The sequence below is a fragment of the Scyliorhinus torazame genome, chromosome 9 (genome assembly GCF_047496885.1).
Source record: "Scyliorhinus torazame isolate Kashiwa2021f chromosome 9, sScyTor2.1, whole genome shotgun sequence".
Taxonomy (NCBI): domain Eukaryota; kingdom Metazoa; phylum Chordata; class Chondrichthyes; order Carcharhiniformes; family Scyliorhinidae; genus Scyliorhinus; species Scyliorhinus torazame.
In genome coordinates this window covers 5,091,344-5,107,055 of record NC_092715.1, presented here as the reverse complement: position 1 = coordinate 5,107,055, position 15,712 = coordinate 5,091,344, and the positions used below count along the sequence as shown (strand labels likewise).

The following is a 15,712-nucleotide window of genomic DNA, read 5'->3' as shown; positions in this document are numbered from 1 at the left end:
GATTTAAAAAGCTCAGGAGCTGCAAGTGGGAGCGGAGATTTAAAAAGAGTGGGAGCTGAGAGTCGGAGCGGAGATTTAAAGCGAGCAGGAGTTGCGAGTAGGAGCGGAGATTTAAAAAGAGCGGGAGCTGCGAGTCGGAGCGGAGATTTCAAAAGGGCGGGTGCTGCGAGTCGGAGCGGAGATTTAAAAAGCGCGGGAGCTGCGAGTCGGAGCGGAGATTTAAAAAGAGCGGAAACTGCGAGTCGGAGCGGAGATTTCAAAAGGGCGGGAGATGTGAGTCGGAGCGGAGATTTAAAAAGAGCGGGAACTGCGAGTCAGAGCAGAGATAAATGTTGATCTCCTATTTTCTTTCTCTGTCAGTCTGGCCTCAATAAAAGTTGAGACGGATTCGCACGTAAACAGAAGTTATTTATTTAGCTTGCAAGCTTAATCATCTTACAGAATGTAACAGGACGTCCTGCCTCTTACACTCCAGAAAACGACTGAACTAACAGACAAAGGGATCTCTGCAAAATCAGTTCAAATGGTATCAAGTTTCACATACTCGACGGACATAGGTCAGCCTATGTCCCTCCTGACCTGTTCGATCTATTCTGATTGGCTCACTTCCAATCCCTTTCTCTGGCCCCTATCAATGAAGCATCACCCTCATAGACACACCTCTTCCTGCTTTTTCCATGCGGTCTCAAATTCCTTTGTCCCTAACTGCAAAAATCAAAGTGGCTTATTTCTACATTACATTAACTAGTAACTCTAAAGTAACTATTTTATATCACATTCGTCATTCCCTCCTTTTATCATTCCATGATAACCGAACTATCCAATCTATAGCTACGGTTCCTCATCTAAAAAGATTCGTCGCTGCATTTCCAATTCCTGTCTTAGCCCCCCTTCATCTGCTTCACCCTCATGGATTTTAACAGTTAAATTTTTTTCTCGGTGATTGGGGCGGTGATCTGATCCAGTGCACCCAGCATTCTACCCATCACACATTTAAGGATGGCCAGGCCCACAAAGATGCAGCCGATAGCTACCACTAGATACATGGCCATATTTATCAACCAGTCCTTCCATCCTCCAAATCCCCAGTTACCCCAAGAGCCAGGATCCTGCATCCCGTCCAAGTGATCCCGTATGCGATCCATAAATTTAGTAATGTTAGCAGTCAAGTCCTGAACACCCATAATACACTTGCCCTGCACTATGGCGCATACCCCACCCTCACGGGCCAGAAGATAGTCAAGAGCATACCGGTTCTGCATTGCAAACAACCGTAGCTGAGACAACTCCTTAGTTATTGCCCCGAGGGCTCCCAAGGTTTCATTTCCCAAAAGGGTAAGGCCGCAAATAAAATAATTCCGATCACTAACAGCCAAGGAACCCCCCACACCTCCCAGTGTCAATACGCTCAGAATGCCCCACCCGGCTGAGTGGCCCCGGTTGGGTGCAAGAACCTGAGGTTTTTTCCAGTTCTCGCAAAATTCAGCAGAGACTGCCCGGCGTGCTAACTGATTATGCAGGTTCCACGCCGAAGGGCAGGGGACTGTGGTAGGGACTAGAGTCCCTATAGCAATTCGGCGGGGAAATGGGGGTGACAAAACGTTGGTCGCCGTACCATTAAATAAAAAGTAGTATCCTTGTTCCGTGTGGAGACTAGCATCACAATCAGTATATCGGTTGCGTAAGGACCTCCCAGTAGCCCAGTTTATCCAATTTTGAAATGCCCATTCGGGCCGCCCAGCAATGCGGAAAGCCCTATTCCCAACAGTGATATGAGAGACATTCGCCCAGCCACAAAGGAGCTGGAGGCCAGCGTTCAATGGAACGCAAGTGGTGTTATAACAAACGCATTGGCCAGACGCCTGGGTGATATGGCACCTCCTGTCCGTACAGGTGGGAAACAGACATGTTATATTTGTGTCCACCTCTACCAGCAAACAGCCATATCCTTCACTGCTGAAGCAATTCTCGTACGACCGGGAATCCCTATTGGGAGTGAAGTGGCTAGGTATGTACGCCCTCCACCGTCGCAGCCTATCGTACTGTGAATGGGAATTATCCCGAGGGAGGGGAAGGCAAATAGCCGGTGGTGCTGAATCCGGATCGTAAGGAAGAGTGACTTGCTCGGGCAATGGCTCGGAACGCTGACAATGAACCACCGTTTGGGGAGTGCCCCAAAGCGGTGAAACAGAAAATAACCTAGACACCGCTGCGGGGTTTGGGTAGCAGACAACCCGTCCCTGGCCATACAGACGGTGGTAAATCTGGTAGAAGAGATTCATACTACCCGGGTTTTCCTCAGTTTGGCCTTTAATTAACTTAAGTGTATCTCCCGGTAACCTACGTTCTAGCTGTACTTCCCTTCTCACACGCCCCGTCCTCTCTCTAGTCCCTTTCTCTTTCTCATGGTCTCTTCCTACACTCTTCTGACAGCTTGATGTTACCTTTATTGTACCACTTTTAACACATCCAAAATCAAATTTACATGTATTCCAAAAACAAGGCAATGTCCATATAATGTTCCCTTCCCATCGCCGGGGCCGGTGCAGCTGCTTCATGACTCCCGCATTCTCCTTAACTTTGATGACCTTCCATGAGTCGATACCATGTCCTCGTATATGGGGGCAGTGAAGAACATCACCTGTGCATAGGTGATGTATCCTTGTAGATTGGTTGGGGCTACACAGATACATAATATTCCCCTTTTCCATGTCCATCGCCAATAACACGTCAAGCGAAGTGAGGCCAAATATCAGACAGACGATGCGTAGCCACTCCATCATGCTCCACACCTGTAAAATAGCACTGGAGAAGGGAGGCAGGTTAGTATCCGACCTTTTACAGTAGTGGAGATGGGCTCAATTTACAGTGATGTAGGTGGACCCAAGCACCTCGCCCCTCCACTTTAACTGCTGTGGGGGTGGTAAGGAGAACTTGGAAGGGCCCGTCCCATCGCGGCTCCGACCCCTTCCTAGTCCAATTTTTGACCATTACATAACTACCGGGCTGGACTGAAAGTGAGCTAGGTACTGGGCAATGGCTCGTGAGCCGCGCGGACTTGGCCATGGAGTTCCTTGAGCACTTGCGTAAGGGCTAGAACATAGGTGGTCATTTCCTCAGTCATCTGATGAAACTGAACCCGTCTGGGAACCTGCAGGCTCCAGGGAGTTCTAAGAGGCCTGCCATAGAGAATCTCGGCGGGAGAGAGCCGGGCCGGTCCCGCAGGTGTAACCCGCAGCTGGAAGAGGGCAACGGGGAGCAACTTAAGCCATGTCAGTCCCGTGTCTGCTCTTAATTTAGCCAATTTAGTTTTGAGGGTCTGATTGTGTCTTTCAACCACCCCGGCTGCCTGTGGTCTGTAAGCACAGTGTAACTGCTGGCGTATGCCCAACTGGGAGCAAAACTCCTTGTTAATTTGTCCAATAAAATGAGGCCCATTATCAGAACTTAACTGAGCTGGTATACCGTACCGGGGAATGATTTCCCTCATCAAGACTTTAACCACAGTAGCAGCTTTATTATCGATAGTCGGATACGCCTCGACCCATCTGCTGAACACATCCACAATGACCAAAACATATTTGTAACATTGACACCTTTCCAACTCAATGTAATCCATTTGGAGCGTCTCAAAGGGACCACTGGGCAACGGGGTTTGCCCCTTCCCACAAGGGATACCTTTTCCGGTGTTATATTGCTGACAAATCAAACACCGATTACTGATACTTTGGGCCAACCCCTGCATTTTAGGGTGCCACCAAGTGTCCAGCAACAAATCACTAGTCCCCCGAGCCCCACAATGAGTTGCAAAGTGTACACATTCGATGACCCATAAAGCCAGCACATCAGACATACAAGTCTGATGTGCAGGCGTGGTCCATAAAGAGGAAACAGAATCATATGTACAACCTAACCGTTTCCACATTTGTTTATCACTCTCAGGAGCGTCCTCCTGTAACCTTATGACGTCTTGGATGGTTGGCATTGGCTTGTCAGAAGCAGACACATTCATAGTAGATCGTTTAGTCTGACTTAACATTTTAGGCACCATCACTTGCTGAATTTGTGCGGCTGTGCGCGCTGCACAATCTGCTCGTTCATTACCAACGTCAACTGGGGTTGTACCATTCGTGTGGGCAGCACATTTAATAACGGAAATCTGCGCTGGCAGAAGGAGGGCCTGCAGTAGGTCATTAACTAAACCCCGGTGGGATATTTGACCACACATAATCATGTCAGGTTGTTCTGACGAAATGTCACTCAAATCGCCCCTTATTGTGGTAGTTTCCTGAATCAAGGCTAAACAGTCGTGGCCAGGTGCGTCTTCATGGACAGGGGACCACTAAGAAAACAGGCTGGATTGATAGTGGTACAGTATTTAAATGTCAGACGTGGATTGTTCAAAAGGTATATCTCATACCTATTCTGACGAGCTGCGGTAAGATGCTGACCATTCGCCCCATATCCCTGGCATGGTACTGGTCATGGACCTGACGTGTAATATGAGGGCTTACCGAAGCTGACTGTGGCCATAAATGTGGTGATATTGTAACAAAATCGGCTGTACCTTCTTTTCCCGTGACTGTGGCTGTAACCTTGACTGGCCATTCGGTCTCAAGTAATGGCCGGTATTTGTCCTCCAACTCCCTGTTTCGTCCAGTTCTGTCATAGGCCAGGGTAACGTGATGCAGTGATAGTGGCTGTTCAATGTCTAACGTCCACCACTGGGGGGTGATAGAAATATAGCACTGTTGTCTCATCCTCCTCTTCGCTGATCCACCCACCCAAAGTCACTATATTGGAGCTCCTGCTGGTAAACTACCATTTCTGCCGCTTGTTGGGATCGCAGATCATCCTTTTTCATTACATACTCAGTCTTAACCTTTGTAACTGAGCCTCCTTCTTGGCCTACACCCTCCTTCCAGTAAAATCTGACTGCCCTTGCCATCTGGGAAGGGTCGTTCTCTGTCCAATTCATGTTATTACATTTCACAGCAGTAACCACAGAAGGTGGTAGGCAATGCATTAACATAGCACAGTATTGAGGGGAATTCTGACCATTTTGATACAGCAAATCGCCTGGCTGCCCCCGGTAGATTTCATTAAAACGCCCCAGACATTCCTATGGCTCATCAATCTTCCTAGGTTTTAGGTCTAAGATAACAGAAAGATTTATGGGCCTTTGAAATGTGCTATTCAACGCATTCAAGATCTGTGTCCTTCTTTTCTCTATTTGCTCTCTTTTTTTTTTAAACTTAAAAATGTTTGAAAATTCAAATTGAATTACTGCAACTTGCAAGCTTAGCTCTGATCTCAACTCAGAACTAAATTTACAATTTGCTTAACACAAACTTGTATAACATTTACAACTTAATTATTTCTTTATCTTAACAATTTTTCTTTTAACAAGTTTTTTTTTTTCTGTTACATACACATAAGTATTAGCAAAATCAACTATCATAAGTATTAGCAAAATCAATTATCATCTTCAGATTGACACTTTTTAAAATGGTGTCCATGATCTTCTTTAAGTTTCTATTAATCTCCAGATAAAATGAGATAAACCTTATTTCAAGTAAGTAAAATTTAAGATTCTGGCAATTTCAATCAATTGCTTTCGAAAATAATAACTTTTATCAAAGAGGTGGAGAAACCCACTGGTTTCCTTTAATTAATTCAAAACGTAACTTTGCTGGTGTTCACTGACTCAAAGGAAAGGTATCCGATTACACTGCAGACTGTTATCTCAAGGCCTGAGTGAGAAGCACTGTCTGTTTTCAACTCCGCCTGCTGCTGTTAACCCTTTGAGAGACTTCTGCTTCAACCTCACAATCTCAACTAGACCTCGGAACTTTACAGTCCAAGGAGACAATTTTAGCTTAATCAACTATATATTTAAAACACTCACACATAGAGTTGAACCATCTTCAGATTTAAAAACAGTTATACTGGACTGAACCCCCATCTATTGAAGTCCCATCAGCCCCTGAACCCATATTATAGACTGAACCTTTATTATTTAAAGTCCCATCAGCCTCTGAACCCTAATAATAGACTGAACCTTTATTATTTAAGTCACATCAGCCTCTGAACCCCGATAATAGACTGAACCTTTATTATTTAAAGTCACATCAGCCTCTGAACCCCGATAATAGACTGAACCTTTATTATTTAAAGTCACATCAGCCTCTGAAACCCGATAATAGACTGAACCTTTATTATTTAAAGTCACATCAGCCCAAAACCCTAACCCAAGCCGAAACAACAATATGAAATCCCATCAATTAAAGTGCTAATCCCCAGACTGACCTGTGATTTCGTCGAGGCGGTCTTTCTGTGCCAACCGCGAGTGACCAGACTAATCAGACGATAAGAAGAGGGGAACAATCAATGCTGGTCGTTTTCCATTTCTACATTGAGGGCCCTTTGTTCCCGTCCTCCTGTTCATAATCAGTCTAATTCTGATTTCGCAGTTGGAACAGGATCGCCCAGAGAAATCCCGGGTTTCGGCACCAAATGTTGATCTCCTATTTTCTTTCTCTGTCAGTCTGGCCTCAATAAAAGTTGAGACGGATTCGCACGTAAACAGAAGTTATTTATTTAGCTTGCAAGCTTAATCATCTTACAGAATGTAACAGGACGTCCTGCCTCTTACACTCCAGAAAACGACTGAACTAACAGACAAAGGGATCTCTGCAAAATCAGTTCAAATGGTATCAAGTTTCACATACTCGACAGACATAGGTCAGCCTATGTCCCTCCTGACCTGTTCGATCTATTCTGATTGGCTCACTTCCAATCCCTTTCTCTGGCCCCTATCAATGAAGCATCACCCTCATAGACACACCTCTTCCTGCTTTTTCCATGCGGTCTCAAATTCCTTTGTCCCTAACTGCAAAAATCAAAGTGGCTTATTTCTACATTACATTAACTAGTAACTCTAAAGTAACTATTTTATATCACATTCGTCACGGGAGCTGCGAGTCGGAGCGGAGATTTAAAAAGAGCGGGAGCTGCGAGTCGGAGTGGAGATTTAAAAAGAGAGGGAGCAGCGAGTCGGAGCAGAGATTTAAAATGAGCAGGAGTTGCGAGTAGGAGCGGAGATTTAAAAAGCGCGGGAGCAGCGAGTCGGAGCAGAGATTTAAAACGAGCAGGAGTTGCGAGTAGGAGCGTAGATTTAAAAAGAGCGGGAGCTGCGAGTCGGAGCGGAGATTTAAAAAGAGCGGGAGCAGCGAGTCGGAGCAGAGATTTAATAAGAGTGGGAGCTGCGAGTCGGAGCGGAGATTTAAAAAGAGCGGGAGCTGCGAGTCGGAGCGGAGATTTAAAAAGAGCAGGAGCTGCGAGTCGGAGCGGAGATTTAAAAAGAGCGGGAGCTGCGAGTCGGAGCGGACATTTAAAAAGCGCGGGAGCTGCGAGTCGGAGCGGAGATTTAAAAAGAGCGGGAACTGCGAGTCGGAGCGGAGATTTAAAAAGCGCGGGAGCTGCTAGTCGGAGCGGAGATTTCAAAAGGGCGGGAGATGCGAGTCGGAGAGGAGATTTAAAAAGAGCGGGAACTGCGAGTCGGAGCGGAGATTTAAAAAGCACGGGAGCTGCGAGTCGGAGAGGAGATTTAAAAAGAGCGGGAGCAGCGAGTCGGAGCAGAGATTTAATAAGAGCGGGAGCTGCGAGTTGGAGCGGAGATTTAAAAAGCGCAGGAGCTGCGAGTCGGAGCGGAGATTTAAAAAGAGCGGGAGCTTCGTTTGCACTGAGTGCTGAATTTGGTGCATTTGAGTGCGATAGTGAGAGTTTGGTGACCGAGGGAGTATAAGGCTTCATTTTTATCTAAAGTTTAGTCTTTCTTTTATTTAGTTAATTAACTTAAAAGTTGCTGTTTGGTTTAGAAGAAGGTGAATTTTCAATAAGCTTTAAACCGGCTTCTACTTGTAGGCACTTGCAGCTGGAGCTTGTTAATTAGTTAATTGGATTAGGCCAGTTTTACAGAGGCTAGATTCACAGTATAAAAGTGATCCCCTACAGTGCAGACTTTGTTTGCACTGAGTGCTGAATTTGGTGCATTTGAGTGCGATAGTGAGAGTTTGGTGACCGAGGGAGTATAAGGCTTCATTTTTATCTAAAGTTTAGTCTTTCTTTTATTTAGTTAATTAACTTAAAAGTTGCTGTTTGGTTTAGAAGAAGGTGAATTTTCAATAAGCTTTAAACCGGCTTCTACTTGTAGGCACTTGCAGCTGGAGCTTGTTAATTAGTTAATTGGATTAGGCCAGTTTTACAGAGGCTAGATTCACAGTATAAAAGTGATCCCCTACAGTGCAGACTTTGTTTGCACTGAGTGCTGAATTTGGTGCATTTGAGTGCGATAGTGAGAGTTTGGTGACCGAGGGAGTTAGGTGAGGAGGGAGTAAGGCGCTCCTTTCATTTTGTTTCCGACATTTCCGCAAAGAGTGCGAAGAGAGCCAGGAGTTTACAGAAAGTGTAGCTGACTGGGAGCAGGGTCGGTGGGCGGAGATCTAGTTAGTCCACAGGGCAGCTATATTCTGTCAGGTAAGAGGGGATGGAGGCTAGGCCAGTTACATGCTCCTCCTGTAGGATGTGGGTGGTGAGGGATATCACCGGTGTCCCCACTGACTATACCTGCGGGAAGTGCACCCAACTTCAGCTCCTCAAAGACCGTGTTAGGGAACTGGAGCTGAAGCTGGATGAACTTCGGATCATCCGGGAGGCAGAGGGGGTGATTGAGAAGAGTTACAAGGAGGTAACCACACCCAAGGTACAGGACAAGAATAGCTGGGTTACAGTCAGGGGGAAAAAAACAAACAGGCAGAAAGTGCAGGGATCCCTCGTGGCCGTTCCCCTTCAAAACAAGTATACCATTTTGGATGCTGTTGGGGGGGATGACCTACCGGGGGAAGGCCCTAGCGGCCAGGTCTCTGGCACTGAGTCTGGCTCTGGGGCTCAGAAGGGAAGGGGGGAGAATAGTAAAGCAATAGTTGTAGGAGATTCAATGGTTAGGGGAATAGATAGGAGATTCTGTGGTCGCGAGCGAGACTCCCGGAAGGTATGTTGCCTCCCGGGTGCCAGGGCCAGGGATGTCTCGGATCGTGTCTTCAGGATCCTTAAGGGGGAGGGTGAGCAGCCAGAAGTCGTGGTGCACATTGGTACCAACGACATAGGTAGGAAAGGGGTGTGGAGGTAATAAACAAGTTTAGGGAGTTAGGCTGGAAGTTAAAAGCCAGGACAGACAGAGTTGTCATCTCTGGTTTGTTGCCGGTGCCACGTGATAGCGAGGCTAGGAATAGGGAGAGAGTGCAGTTGAACACGTGGCTGCAGGAATGGTGTAGGAGGGAGGGCTTCAGGTATTTGGATAATTGGAGCGCATTCTGGGGAAGGTGGGACCTGTACAAGCAGGACGGGTTGCATCTGAACCAGAGGGGCACCAATATCCTGGGAGGGAGGTTTTCTAGTACTCTTCGGGAGGGTTTAAACTAATTTGGCAGGGGAATGGGAACCGGATTTGTAGTCCAGCAACTAAGGTAGCCGATATTCAGGACGCCAAAGCGTGTAATGAGGCAGTGGGGAAGGGAACACTGACAAAGGAGAGTACTTGCAGGCACGGAGAGGGGTTGAAGTGTGTATACTTCAACGCAAGAAGCATCAGGAATAAGGTGGGTGAACTTAAGGCATGGATCGGTACTTGGGACTACGATGTGGTGGCCATCACGGAAACTTGGATAGAAGAGGGGCAGAAATGGTTGTTGGAGGTCCCTGGTTATAGATGTTTCAATAAGATTAGGGAGGGTGGTAAAAGAGGTGGGGGGGTGGCATTATTAATTAGAGATAGTATAACAGCTGCAGAAAGGCAGTTCGAGGAGTATCAGCCTACTGAGGTAGTATGGGTTGAAGTCAGAAATAGGAAAGGAGCAGTCACCTTGTTAGGAGTTTTCTATAGGCCCCCCAATAGTAGCAGAGATGTGGAGGAACAGATTGGGAAACAGATTTTGGAAAGGTGCAGAAGTCATAGGGTAGTAGTCATGGGTGACTTTAACTTCCCAAATATTGAGTGGAAACTCTTCAGATCAAATAGTTTGGATGGGGTGGTGTTTGTGCAGTGTGTCCAGGAAGCTTTTCTAACGCAGTATGTAGATTGTCCGACCAGAGGAGGGGCAATATTGGATTTAGTACTGGGTAATGAGCCAGGGCAAGTGATAGATTTGTTAGTGGGGGAGCATTTTGGAGATAGTGACCACAATTCTGTGACTTTCACTTTAGTAATGGAGAGGGATAGGTACGTGCAACAGGGCAAGGTTTACAATTGGGGGAAGGGTAAATACGATGTTGACAGACAAGAATTGAAGTGCATAAGTTGGGAACATAGGCTGGCAGGGAAGGACACAAATGAAATGTGGAACTTGTTCAAGGAACAGGTGATACGTGTCCTTGATATGTATGTCCCTGTCAGGCAGGGAAGAGATGGTCGAGTGAGGGAACCATGGTTGACAAGAGAGGTTGAATGTCTTGTTAAGAGGAAAAAGGTGACTTATGTAAGGCTGAGGAAACAAGGTTCAGACAGGGCATTGGAGGGATACAAGATAGCCAGGAGGGAACTGAAGAAAGGGATTAGGAGAGCTAAGAGAGGGCATGAACAATCTTTGGCGGGTAGGATCAAGGAAAACCCCAAGGCCTTTTACACATATGTGAGAAATATGAGAATGACTAGAGCGAGGGTAGGTCCGATCAAGGACAGTAGCGGGAGATTGTGTATTGAGTCTGAAGAGATAGGAGAGGTCTTGAACGAGTACTTTTCTTCTGTATTTACAAATGAGAGGGGCGATATTGTTGGAGAGGACAGTGTGAAACAGATTGGTAAGCTCGAGGAAATACTTGTTAGGAAGGAAGATGTGTTGGGCATTTTGAAAAACTTGAGGATAGACAAGTCCCCCGGGCCTGACGGGATATATCCAAGGATTCTATGGGAAGCAAGAGATGAAATTGCAGAGCCGTTGGCAATGATCTTTTCGTCCTCACTGTCAACAGGGGTGGTACCAGGGGATTGGAGAGTGGCGAATGTCGTGCCCCTGTTCAAAAAAGGGACTAGGGATAACCCTGGGAATTACAGGCCAGTTAGTCTTACTTCGGTGGTAGGCAAAGTAATGGAAAGGGTACTGAAGGATAGGATTTCTGAGCATCTGGAAAGACACTGCTTGATTAGGGATAGTCAGCACGGATTTGTGAGGGGTAGGTCTTGCCTAACAAATCTTATTGAATTCTTTGAGGAGGTGACCAAGCATGTGGATGAAGGTAAAGCAGTGGATGTAGTGTACATGGATTTTAGTAAGGCATTTGATAAAGTTCCCCATGGTAGGCTTATGCAGAAAGTAAGGAGGCATGGGATAGTGGGAAATTTGGCCAGTTGGATAACGAACTGGCTAACCGATAGAAGTCAGAGAGTGGTGGTGGATGGCAAATATTCAGCCTGGATCCCAGTTACCAGTGGCGTACCGCAGGGATCAGTTCTGGGTCCTCTGCTGTTTGTGATTTTCATTAATGACTTGGATGAGGGAGTTGAAGGGTGGGTCAGTAAATTTGCAGATGATACGAAGATTGGTGGAGTTGTGGATAGTAAGGAGGGCTGTTGTCGGCTGCAAAGAGACATAGATAGGATGCAGAGCTGGGCTGAGAAGTGGCAGATGGAGTTTAACCCTGAAAAGTGTGAGGTTGTCCATTTTGGAAGGACAAATATGAATGCGGAATACAGGGTTAACGGTAGAGTTCTTGGCAATGTGGAGGAGCAGAGAGATCTTGGGGTCTATGTTCATACATCTTTGAAAGTTGCCACTCAAGTGGATAGAGCTGTGAAGAAGGCCTATGGTGTGCTCGCGTTCATTAACAGAGGGATTGAATTTAAGAGCCGTGAGGTGATGATGCAGCTGTACAAAACTTTGGTAAGGCCACATTTGGAGTACTGTGTACAGTTCTGGTCGCCTCATTTTAGGAAGGATGTGGAAGCTTTGGAAAAGGTGCAAAGAAGATTTACCAGGATGTTGCCTGGAATGGAGAGTAGGTCTTACGAGGAAAGGTTGAGGGTGCTAGGCCTTTTCTCATGAGAACGGAGAAGGATGAGGGGCGACTTTATAGAGGTTTATAAGATGATCAGGGGAATAGATAGAGTAGACAGTCAGAGACTTTTTCCCAGGGTGGAACAAACCATTACAAGGGGACATAAATTTAAGGTGAAAGGTGGAAGATATAGGAGGGATATCAGAGGTAGGTTCTTTACCCAGAGAGTAGTGGGGGCATGGAATGCACTGCCTGTGGAAGTAGTTGAGTCGGAAACATTAGGGACCTTCAAGCAGCTATTGGATAGGTACATGGATTACGGTTAAATGATATAGTGTAGATTTATTTGTTCTCAAGGGCAGCACGGTAGCATTGTGGATAGCACAATTGCTTCACAGCTCCAGGGTCCCAGGTTCGATTCCGGCTTGGGTCACTGACTGTGCGGAGTCTGCACGTCCTCCCCGTGTCTGCGTGGGTTTCCTCCGGGTGCTCCGGTTTCCTCCCACAATCCAAAGATGTGCAGGTTAGGTGAATTGGCCAATGATAAATTGCCCTTAATGTCCAAATTGACCTTGGTGTTGGGTGAAGGTGTTGAGTTTGGGTAGGGTGCTCTTTCCAAGAGCCGGTGCGGACTCAAAGGGCCGAGTGGCCTCCTTCTGCACTGTAAATTCAATGATAATCTATGATTAATCTAGGACAAAGGTTCGGCACAACATCGTGGGCCGAAGGGCCTGTTCTGTGCTGTATTTTCTATGTTCTATGTTCGAGTCGGAGTGGAGATTTTAAAAGCTCAGGAGCTGCAAGCGGGAGCGGAGATTTAAAAAGAGTGGGAGCTGAGAGTCGGAGCGGAGATTTAAAAAGAGCGGGAGCTGCGAGTCCGAGCGGTGATTTAAAAAGCGCAGGAGCTGCGAGTTGGAGCGGAGATTTAGAAAGAGCGGGAGCTGAGAGTCAGAGCGGAGATTTAAAAAGAGCGGGAACTGCGATTCGGAGCGGAGATTTAAAAAGCGCAGGATCTGCGAGTCGGAGCGGAGATTTAAAAAGAGCAGGAGCTGCAAGTCGGAGCGGAGAATTAAAAAGCGCGGGAGCTGCGAGTCGGAGCGGAGATTTAAAAAGAGCGGGAGCAGTGAGTCGGAGCGGAGATTTAAAAAGCGCGGGAGCTGCGAGTCGGAGCGGAGATTTAAAAAGAGCGGGAGCTGGGAGTTGGAGTGGAGATTTAAAAAGAGCGGGATCTGGGAGTTGGAGCGGAGATTTAAAAAGCGCGGGAGCTGCGAGTCGGAGTGGAGATTTAAAAAGAGCGGGAGCTGGGAGTTGGAGCGGAGATTTAAAAAGCGCAGGAACTGCGAGTCGGAGCGGAGATTTAAAAAGCGTGGGAGCTGCGAGTTGGATCGGAGATTTAAAAAGAGCGGGAGCTGCGAGTCGGAGTGGAGATTTAAAAAGCTCAGGAGCTGCAAGTGGGAGCGGAGATTTAAAAAGAGTGGGAGCTGAGAGTCGGAGCGGAGATTTAAAAAGAGCGGGAGCTGCGAGTCCGAGCGGTGATTTAAAAAGCGCAGGAGCTGCGAGTCGGAGCGGAGATTTAGAAAGAGTGGGAGCTGAGAGTCAGAGCGGAGATTTAAAAAGAGCGGGAACTGCGAGTCGGAGCGGAGATTTAAAAAGCGCAGGAGCTGCGAGTCGGAGCGGAGATTTAAAAAGAGCAGGAGCTGCAAGTCGGAGCAGAGAATTAAAAAGCGCGGGAGCTGCGAGTCGGAGGGGAGATTTAAAAAGAGCGGGAACTGCGAGTCGGAGCGGATATTTAAAAAGCGCAGGAGCTGCGAGTCGGAGCGGAGATTTAAAAAGAGCAGGAGCTGCGAGTCGGAGCGGACATTTAAAAAGCTCGGGAGCTGTGAGTCGGAGCGGAGATTTAAAAAGAGCTGGAGTTGCGAATCGGAGCGGAGATTTAAAAAGAGCGGGAGCTGCGAGTCGGAGCAGAGATTTAAAAAGCGCGGGAGCTCCGAGTTGGAGCGGAGATTTAAAAAGTGCGGGAGCTGCGAGTCGGAGCGGAGATTTAAAAAGCGTGGGAGCTGCGAGTCAGAGCTGAGATTACAAAAGAGCGGGAGCTGCGAGTCGGAGCGGAGATTTAAAAAGCGTGGGAGCTGCGAGTCGGAGAGGAGATTTAAAAAGGGCGGGAGCTGCTAGTCGGAGCGGAGATTTCAAAAGGGCGGGTGCTGCGAGTCGGAGCGGAGATTTAAAAAGCGCGGGAGCTGCGAGTCGGAGCGGAGATTTAAAAAGAGAGGGAGCTGCGAGTCGGAGCGGAGATTTAAAAAGAGCGGGAGAAGTGAGTCGGAGCGGATATTTAAAATGCACAGGAGCTGCGAGTCGGAGCGGAGATTTAAAAAGCACGGGAGCTGCGAGTCGGAGAGGAGATTTAAAAAGAGCGGGAGCAGCGAGTCGGAGCAGAGATTTAATAAGAGCGGGAGCTGCGAGTTGGAGCGGAGATTTAAAAAGCGCAGGAGCTGCGAGTCGGAGCGGAGATTTAAAAAGCGCGGGAGCTGCGAGTTGGATCGGAGATATAAAAAGAGCGGGAGCTTCGAGTCGGAGTGGAGATTTTAAAAGCTCAGGAGCTGCAAGCGGGAGCGGAGATTTAAAAAGAGTGGGAGCTGAGAGTCGGAGCGGAGATTTAAAAAGAGCGGGAGCTGCGAGTCCGAGCGGTGATTTAAAAAGCGCAGGAGCTGCGAGTTGGAGCGGAGATTTAGAAAGAGCGGGAGCTGAGAGTCAGAGCGGAGATTTAAAAAGAGCGGGAACTGCGATTCGGAGCGGAGATTTAAAAAGCGCAGGATCTGCGAGTCGGAGCGGAGATTTAAAAAGAGCAGGAGCTGCAAGTCGGAGCGGAGAATTAAAAAGCGCGGGAGCTGCGAGTCGGAGCGGACATTTAAAAAGAGCGGGAGCAGTGAGTCGGAGCGGAGATTTAAAAAGCGCGGGAGCTGCGAGTCGGAGCGGAGATTTAAAAAGAACGGGAGCTGGGAGTTGGAGTGGAGATTTAAAAAGAGCGGGATCTGGGAGTTGGAGCGGAGATTTAAATAGCGCGGGAGCTGCGAGTCGGAGTGGAGATTTAAAAAGAGCGGGAGCTGGGAGTTGGAGCGGAGATTTAAAAAGCGCAGGAGCTGCGAGTCGGAGCGGAGATTTAAAAAGCGTGGGAGCTGCGAGTTGGATCGGAGATTTAAAAAGAGCGGGAGCTGCGAGTCGGAGTGGAGATTTAAAAAGCTCAGGAGCTGCAAGTGGGAGCGGAGATTTAAAAAGTGTGGGAGCTGAGAGTCGGAGCGGAGATTTAAAAAGAGCGGGAGCTGCGAGTCCGAGCGGTGATTTAAAAAGCGCAGGAGCTGCGAGTCGGAGCGGAGATTTAGAAAGAGTGGGAGCTGAGAGTCAGAGCGGAGATTTAAAAAGAGCGGGAACTGCGAGTCGGAGCGGAGATTTAAAAAGCGCAGGAGCTGCGAGTCGGAGCGGAGATTTAAAAAGAGCAGGAGCTGCAAGTCGGAGCAGAGAATTAAAAAGCGCGGGAGCTGCGAGTCGGAGGGGAGATTTAAAAAGAGCGGGAACTGCGAGTCGGAGCGGATATTTAAAAAGCGCAGGAGCTGCGAGTCGGAGCGGAGATTTAAAAAGAGCAGGAGCTGCGAGTCGGAGCGGACAT

General features: G+C 47.6%; 1 long non-coding RNA gene across 1 annotated transcript in view; it reads right to left on the bottom strand.

The window, feature by feature from the left end:
* Window positions 1-395: 395 nt before the first annotated feature.
* Window positions 396-15,712, bottom strand: part of LOC140429970 (uncharacterized) — a 106,109-nt gene continuing 90,792 nt past the window's right edge. The window contains exon 2 of the long non-coding RNA XR_011949245.1: window positions 396-2,805. This is a non-coding gene — a long non-coding RNA (uncharacterized lncRNA). The remainder of the gene's footprint in view (window positions 2,806-15,712) is intronic.